Below are 7,500 nucleotides of genomic sequence, written 5' to 3' on the forward strand. Positions count from 1 at the left end.
TCGTGAGCGGAGCAAAATGTCAGCCATCTCAGCACCCTGGAACCCCCCGGGTGGCACAGGGCTGGATGGGGCTTTCGTATAGCAGGGACGGTGCTGCCTCACGCTTCGCTCGCTGTTCGCCGCTCGCCGCTCGCTCGCGCAGCCAAAAATGGCCTGTTTTGGCCCGTTTTTGGGCTGTTTTGGCCTGTTTTTGGGCTGTTCTTGCGTGGCGCGGCGACCGTCGTGAGCGGAGCAAAATGTCAGCCATCTCAGCACCCTGGAACCCCCCGGGTGGCACAGGGCTGGATGGGGCTTTCGTATAGCAGGGACGGTGCTGCCTCACGCTTCGCTCACTGTTCGCCGCTCGCCGCTCGCTCGCGCAGCCAAAAATGGCCTGTTTTGGCCCGTTTTTGGGCTGTTTTGGCCTGTTTTTGGGCTGTTCTTGCGTGGTGCGGTGACCATCGTGAGCGGAGCAAAACGTCAGCCATCTCAGCACCCTGGAACCCCCCGGGTGGCACAGGGCTGGATGGGGCTTTCGTATAGCAGGGACGGTGCTGCCTCTCGCTTCGCTCGCTGTCCGCCGCTCGCCGCTCGCTCGCGCAGCCAAAAATGGCCAGTTTTGGCCCGTTTTTGGGCCGTTTTGGCCTGTTTTTGGGCTGTTCTTGCGTGGTGCGGCGACCGTCGTGAGCGGAGCAAAATGTCAGCCATCTCAGCACCCTGGAACCCCCCGGGTGGCACAGGGCTGGATGGGGCTTTCGTATAGCAGGGACGGTGCTGCCTCACGCTGCGCTCACTGTTCGCCGCTCGCCGCTCGCTCGCGCAGCCAAAAATGGCCTGTTTTGGCCCGTTTTTGGGCTGTTTTGGCCTGTTTTTGGGCTGTTCTTGCGTGGTGCGGTGACCATCGTGAGCGGAGCAAAACGTCAGCCATCTCAGCACCCTGGAACCCCCCGGGTGGCACAGGGCTGGATGGGGCTTTCGTATAGCAGGGACGGTGCTGCCTCTCGCTTCGCTCGCTGTCCGCCGCTCGCCGCTCGCTCGCGCAGCCAAAAATGGCCAGTTTTGGCCCGTTTTTGGGCCGTTTTGGCCTGTTTTTGGGCTGTTCTTGCGTGGTGCGGCGACCGTCGTGAGCGGAGCAAAATGTCAGCCATCTCAGCACCCTGGAACCCCCCGGGTTGTCACGACCTTAGCTGGAATTGCCTAAGGCGTGCGGCACCCTTGCGGCCAACGACGCGAACTTAGCTTGCGTTGCCTAAGTCGCGAGTCACTCTTGCGGCAAAGACGCGAACTTAGCTTGCCTTGCCTAAGTCGCGCTTCGCCCTTGCGATCTTGCTCCGCAAGGATCAGCCCACTTTGTAACCTCTCGCAGGTCCCGAAGGACCTGTAAAAGAGAAAGAGAGTTAGATCGAAAGAACGAGCAACGGACACGTCCCGAAGTCTCGCGAAAAGGAAAGCTTTACAAGCAATTCGTCGAACACCTTGTGTGCACAAGAGAAAAGAGGGAGAGGGGGAAAAACAAGGCTTTCAAGGATGAACGAACAGCTGCAAGCCCACAAACAGCCGCTCACCTGGTCCCGGACGCAACACCAAGTTCCCGTAAAGGTCACGTGCGAACTTGCGAAAGAGTGTTCAACGCCCGGTATATAACCGAAGCCCCATCCAGCCATGTGCCACCCGGGGGGTTCCTGGGTGCTGAGATGGCTGACGTTTTGGTGAGCGGAGGCAGCACTCCGCTCACCTCCCGCGGCACGCGAAAACGGAGCCGTTTTGGGCTGTTTTGGGGCTGTTTTGCTCGGTTCGGTGAGCGATCGCTTTGCAACGCTGCAGCTTGTTCGAACTTACATATTTACAAGCAAAATGACCCAAAACCATGGGAAAACATGCTGTCAAGCAGCTGTACATGCGGGTGTGAGCGACGAACGGTTCGTTGAACGAAGTTGTTGCGGGTGCGCGACGACCGTTCGTGACATTCTCCCCCACTTAAACTGTCGACGCCCTCGTCGACGCTTGTTGGTAGTTGTTGATGACGTCTTCTTCATGTCGCAGGGCGTCTTCGGGCTCCCAACTGGCTTCAGTTCGGGGAAGCTTTCGCCACTTCACCAAGTACTCTGTTTGCTCCGCTCCGTTGGGTAGCTTTATCTTGCGATCCGCCAGAATGGTTTCCACTCGCTTCTCGTAGGAGGCTGTGATGGGAGGTAGCCGAGTTGGAACACTTCGAGAAGCATCTTGCGGATCTGGATGGTAGGCCTTCAGGTTGCTGGCGTGAAGAACGTTGTGAATTTTGAACCACGCCGGCAGCTGCAACTTGTAAGAAACATTGCCTACCCTGCTGATAATTGGGAAGGGCCCTTCATACTTACGCACCAATCCTTTGTGGACTCTTTTCCTGAAGAATTGGAGTGATGCTGGTTGGAGCTTTACCAACACCAAATCGCCAACTTTGAACTCCTGTGGTCGCCTTCCCAAGTCTGCCCACTTCTTCATCCGTTTTGCCGCCTTCTCCAAGTAAGCCCGCGCAATATCGGCATTTCGATGCCACTCCTTTGCGAAATGGTAGGCTGATGGACTACTCCCAGTATACCCAATTGCCATAGTGTGCGGAGTCGACGGTTGTTGTCCTGTGATAATTTCGAAGGGGCTCTTGTTGGATGCAGAGCTCCGCTGCAAGTTGTAGGAGAATTGGGCGATGTCCACCAGCTTCACCCAATCTCGTTGATTGGCACTCACGTAGTGCCGGAGATACTGCTCTAAGAGCGAATTTATTCTTTCAGTCTGACCATCCGTCTGGGGGTGGAGGCTCGTAGAGAAGTATAACTTTGACCCCAACAATTTGAATAGCTCGGTCCAGAAACGTCCCAGGAACCGAGCGTCTCGATCACTCACGATATTGTGGGGGACTCCCCAATACTTCACTACACCCTTCATCATCAGTCTGGCCGCCTCTTCAGCTGAACAGTGTAGGGGAGCAGCAATGAAAGTTGCATACTTTGAAAACCGATCGACCACCACGAGTATCGATCCGAGTCCCCCTACAGGTGGCAAGCTTGATATGAAGTCTAAGGAAATGCTCTCCCATGGCCTTTCTGGTACGGGCAACGGCTCCAAAAGTCCCACCGGCTTCCGCTGCTCCACCTTGTCTTGTTGGCAAGTAAGGCATGTTCGAACATACTCCTCCACATCAATCCCCATCTTCGGCCAGTAGAAGGCTCTCTCCACGAGAGCCAGAGTTCTGTGAATGCCGGGATGTCCAGCCCAAAGGGAATCGTGACACTCTTTTAAGAGTTCACGCCTTAAATTGTCCACTCGAGGAACATAAACCCTATTCCCTTTTGTGTAAACAAGTCCCTCCTGGACCCAAAATCGTCGTGCCTTTCCTTCTTTGATGAGCTGCATCAGGATAACTGCCTGGGGATCACTATACAGTCCATTTCTGATTCGGGAAAGGAAGTTGGAGTGTAACTGACTTGTTTGGCCTCTGCCCTCCAGTTGTGCAGCATTCACGCACTCCACCTTCCGACTCAGCGCATCGGCCACGACATTTGCCTTCCCGGGCTTATATTCCATTGCCATATCAAATTCAGCCAGGAAGTCCTGCCACCGTGCTTGCTTTGGGGAGAGCTTCTTCTGAGTTTGGAAATAACTCAGGGCGATGTTGTCTGTCCTCAGCACAAATCGCGACCCGAGGAGGTAGTGTCGCCAAACTCGTAGGCAGTGGATCACCGCTGTCATCTCCTTCTCATGCACTGGATACCGCCTCTCGGTCTCGTTGAGTTTGCGGCTCTCGTAGGCCACCGGATGACCTTCTTGCATGAGTACTCCACCAATAGCAAAGTCCGAAGCATCTGTATGGACTTCAAAGGGCTCTCCATAGTTTGGCAATTTGAGCACTGGTTCTTCCAGAACAGCAGCCTTTAGATCTTGGAATGCTATCTCACATCTGTCAGACCACTTCCAAGGCTGCTCCTTCTTCAGCAACTCCGTCAGTGGGGTTGCCCGCTTCGAATATCCCGCGATGAAGCGTCGATAGTAGTTGACGAAACCAAGGAAGGATCTCAACTCTGGCACCTTCTTTGGAGTTCGCCATTCCGCAACTGCTTGCACCTTCGACTTATCCATCCGAATGGAGCCATCACCGATTCGATGCCCCAAGAATAGGATCTCAGTCTGAGCAAAGTAGCATTTCTCCCTTTTTACGAACAACGTGTTCTCCCTGAGAACCTTGAAAATCGTCCGAAGGTGCTTGACGTGCTCCTCGAGCGTTTGGCTGTAGACGACGATATCGTCCAAGTAGACGACCACGAACTTATCCAAATACTCCTTGAATAGCTGGTTCATGAGAGTACAGAATGTGGCCGGAGCGTTGGTTAAGCCGAAAGGCATCACCAAGAACTCAAACGCTCCATATCTGGTCACACAAGTAGTCTTTGCTTCGTCGCCTTCAGCAATGCGCACCTGCCAATACCCCGACCGGAGGTCGAGTTTTGAGAAATACTTCGCCTTGCCCAGTTGATCGAACAAGTCCGCGATGAGCGGGATGGGATACTTGTTCTTCACTGTTACTTTGTTGAGGGCTCGATAGTCGACGCATAATCGGAGACTCCCATCTTGTTTCTTCTGAAAGAGAACTGGAGCTCCGAAAGGTGCTTTTGAGCTGCGGATGAGACCACCGCTTAGCAGTTCACCTAACTGCTTTCTAAGTTCTGCCAACTCTGGCGGGGCCATGCGATAGGGTGGTCTCGCTGGAGGCTTCACTCCTGGCTCCAGCTCAATACTGTGATCCACGCCTCTGCGTGGCGGAAGAGTCTTCGGCAACTCAGGTGGCATAACGTCTTTGAACTCCTTCAGGACGTTGGCCACCACAGCAGGTTCTTGAATGGCTTCTTCATTGAGTGGCTCTAGCTTCATAGCAGCCACGAATGTTAGTTCGCCCTTTCGCACCCCTTTCTTCAATTGTAATGCCGAAATATGTTGGGGCTCCTTGGTTCCTCTCCGAGAGACGGGCACCACACAGGGGTCATCGCCTCCCATCATACATAGGGAATTCAAGAATGGCATCGGCACCAACTTCGCCGCGTGCATAAACTCCATTCCAAGAATCACTTGGAAGTCGTCTAGTGGCACGGCCATCATGTTGGTGGTTCCGCTCCAAGTCCCGATTCTGATGGGAATTCCCTTCGCCAATCCGGAGATTCGCCTGGCCTCCGAGTTCACTGCTTTCATTCGGCTTGGGCTCTTCTCCAATGTCAACCCAAGTCGCTGTGCTTCACGATCGGCTATGAAGTTGTGGGTAGCGCCCGTGTCCACCATTGCACGGGTCGTTTGGCCATTCAGCTTGATGTCCACATACATCAGTTCACTACTTCCTGCTTTTTGTGCCTTCGTCTTCATGTTCTCCCCCACTTGACCCCGCATAGCGTTCAACAAACGCATTGCTCCCATTCGGGGTCCTTGCGACTCTTCATCGTCGCTGCTGGATTCAGAACTGCTTGAGCTAAGGGCAACAGCTTTGCCCTTGTCCGATCGGGGAGGGTGGATGGAAGCTGTCAAAGCGTTGAGTGCCTGCTTCTGTGGGCACTCCCTTACCATGTGCGGTCCTCCGCACAAGAAGCATCCTCCAGGTTTTGAGGCCTTGCCTTTTGGGTTCGGCCCTTTGTGGGAGCTCTTCTTCTTCTGTTCGCCCCCGAGCTCCTTCCCTCGAGAATGTTTTTGAGGGCGATTGCTTGAAGATTGTTTCCTTCTCGCTGGGTCTTCAGAGGAAACGAAGTCGGTGAGCCTTTCTGCAGCTGCAATTGCCCCGACCACGTCGGTAACATTCCTTCGATTCAGCTCTTGCTGAGCCCATGGTTTCAAACCATCAAGGAAACTGAACAACTTGTCCTTCTCGGACATGTCCTGTATGTCCAGCATTAGTGCAGAAAACTACTTTACATAGTCTCGGATGGTGGTACTTTGGCGGAGTTGTCTCAACTTCCTTCTTGCGACGAACTCTGTGTTCTCTGGTAGGAACTGAGTTCTCAACTCCCGCTTCAAGTCTTCCCATGTGTCGACTCGACACCGACCTTGTTGGATTTCCTCCCAACGAGTTCGCCACCAAAGTTTCGCATCTCCGTTCAGATACATTGTTGCTATTGAAACTTTGGTATCTTCAGAATCGGGTCTCGTAGCTCGAAAGTATTGTTCCATGTCGAACAGAAAGTTCTCAAGCTCCTTGGCATCTCTGGCCCCTCCGTATCCATGGGGCTCAGGTGCCCTCAAGTTTTGTGGCGGTGCAACGCGGGTGTTGCCTCCTCCCGCATTTAGCGTTCTTGTGAGCATAGCCACCTTCGCCGTGAGTTCCGCCACAACATCTTGTAAGTGCTGCACGGAGTCCTTGGTGTCATCGGACAGTCGGTCGACTAGGGCCTCGACCTTGTCGATCCTGGACTCCGCTTCCTCTTGCGAGCTCTCTACCCCAACAAGTCTTTGTTGGCCATGGTAGAGTTCCTCCATGCTCGCTTCCAGAACATCCAGGCGGGTTTCCGCCGTCGTGAGTCTCTCCTTATGACTCTTTTTCCCAGTTAGCGCACCAGATTGCGCTTCCTCCGCTCGCGGAGAGTTGCCAACTTCTCGCTCATCCTGTTCGCTGCCGCGATCCTCATGAGCGGCTCCAACAGCATGAGAGCGAGTGTGCACATGCAGCCCACCTGCGGCTGCTTGGGGCAAGGCTCCAGCTTGCCCCGTCTTGCTTGATTCGCCACGATGCTTTGCCATGGCGAAGTTGCGAAGTTCGTTCGCTGTTCGATCGAAGAGCTTGCCCGCTCTGATACCACAATGTCACGACCTTAGCTGGAATTGCCTAAGGCGTGCGGCACCCTTGCGGCCAACGACGCGAACTTAGCTTGCGTTGCCTAAGTCGCGAGTCACTCTTGCGGCAAAGACGCGAACTTAGCTTGCCTTGCCTAAGTCGCGCTTCGCCCTTGCGATCTTGCTCCGCAAGGATCAGCCCACTTTGTAACCTCTCGCAGGTCCCGAAGGACCTGTAAAAGAGAAAGAGAGTTAGATCGAAAGAACGAGCAACGGACACGTCCCGATGTCTCGCGAAAAGGAAAGCTTTACAAGCAATTCGTCGAACACCTTGTGTGCACAAGAGAAAAGAGGGAGAGGGGGAAAAACAAGGCTTTCAAGGATGAACGAACAGCTGCAAGCCCACAAACAGCCGCTCACCTGGTCCCGGACGCAACACCAAGTTCCCGTAAAGGTCACGTGCGAACTTGCGAAAGAGTGTTCAACGCCCGGTATATAACCGAAGCCCCATCCAGCCATGTGCCACCCGGGGGGTTCCTGGGTGCTGAGATGGCTGACGTTTTGGTGAGCGGAGGCAGCACTCCGCTCACCTCCCGCGGCACGCGAAAACGGAACCGTTTTGGGCTGTTTTGGGGCTGTTTTGCTCGGTTCGGTGAGCGATCGCTTTGCAACGCTGCAGCTTGTTCGAACTTACATATTTACAAGCAAAATGACCCAAAACCATGGGAAAACATGCTGTCA

The sequence above is a fragment of the Musa acuminata genome, unplaced genomic scaffold (assembly GCF_036884655.1).
Source record: "Musa acuminata AAA Group cultivar baxijiao unplaced genomic scaffold, Cavendish_Baxijiao_AAA HiC_scaffold_1136, whole genome shotgun sequence".
Lineage (NCBI taxonomy): Eukaryota > Viridiplantae > Streptophyta > Magnoliopsida > Zingiberales > Musaceae > Musa > Musa acuminata.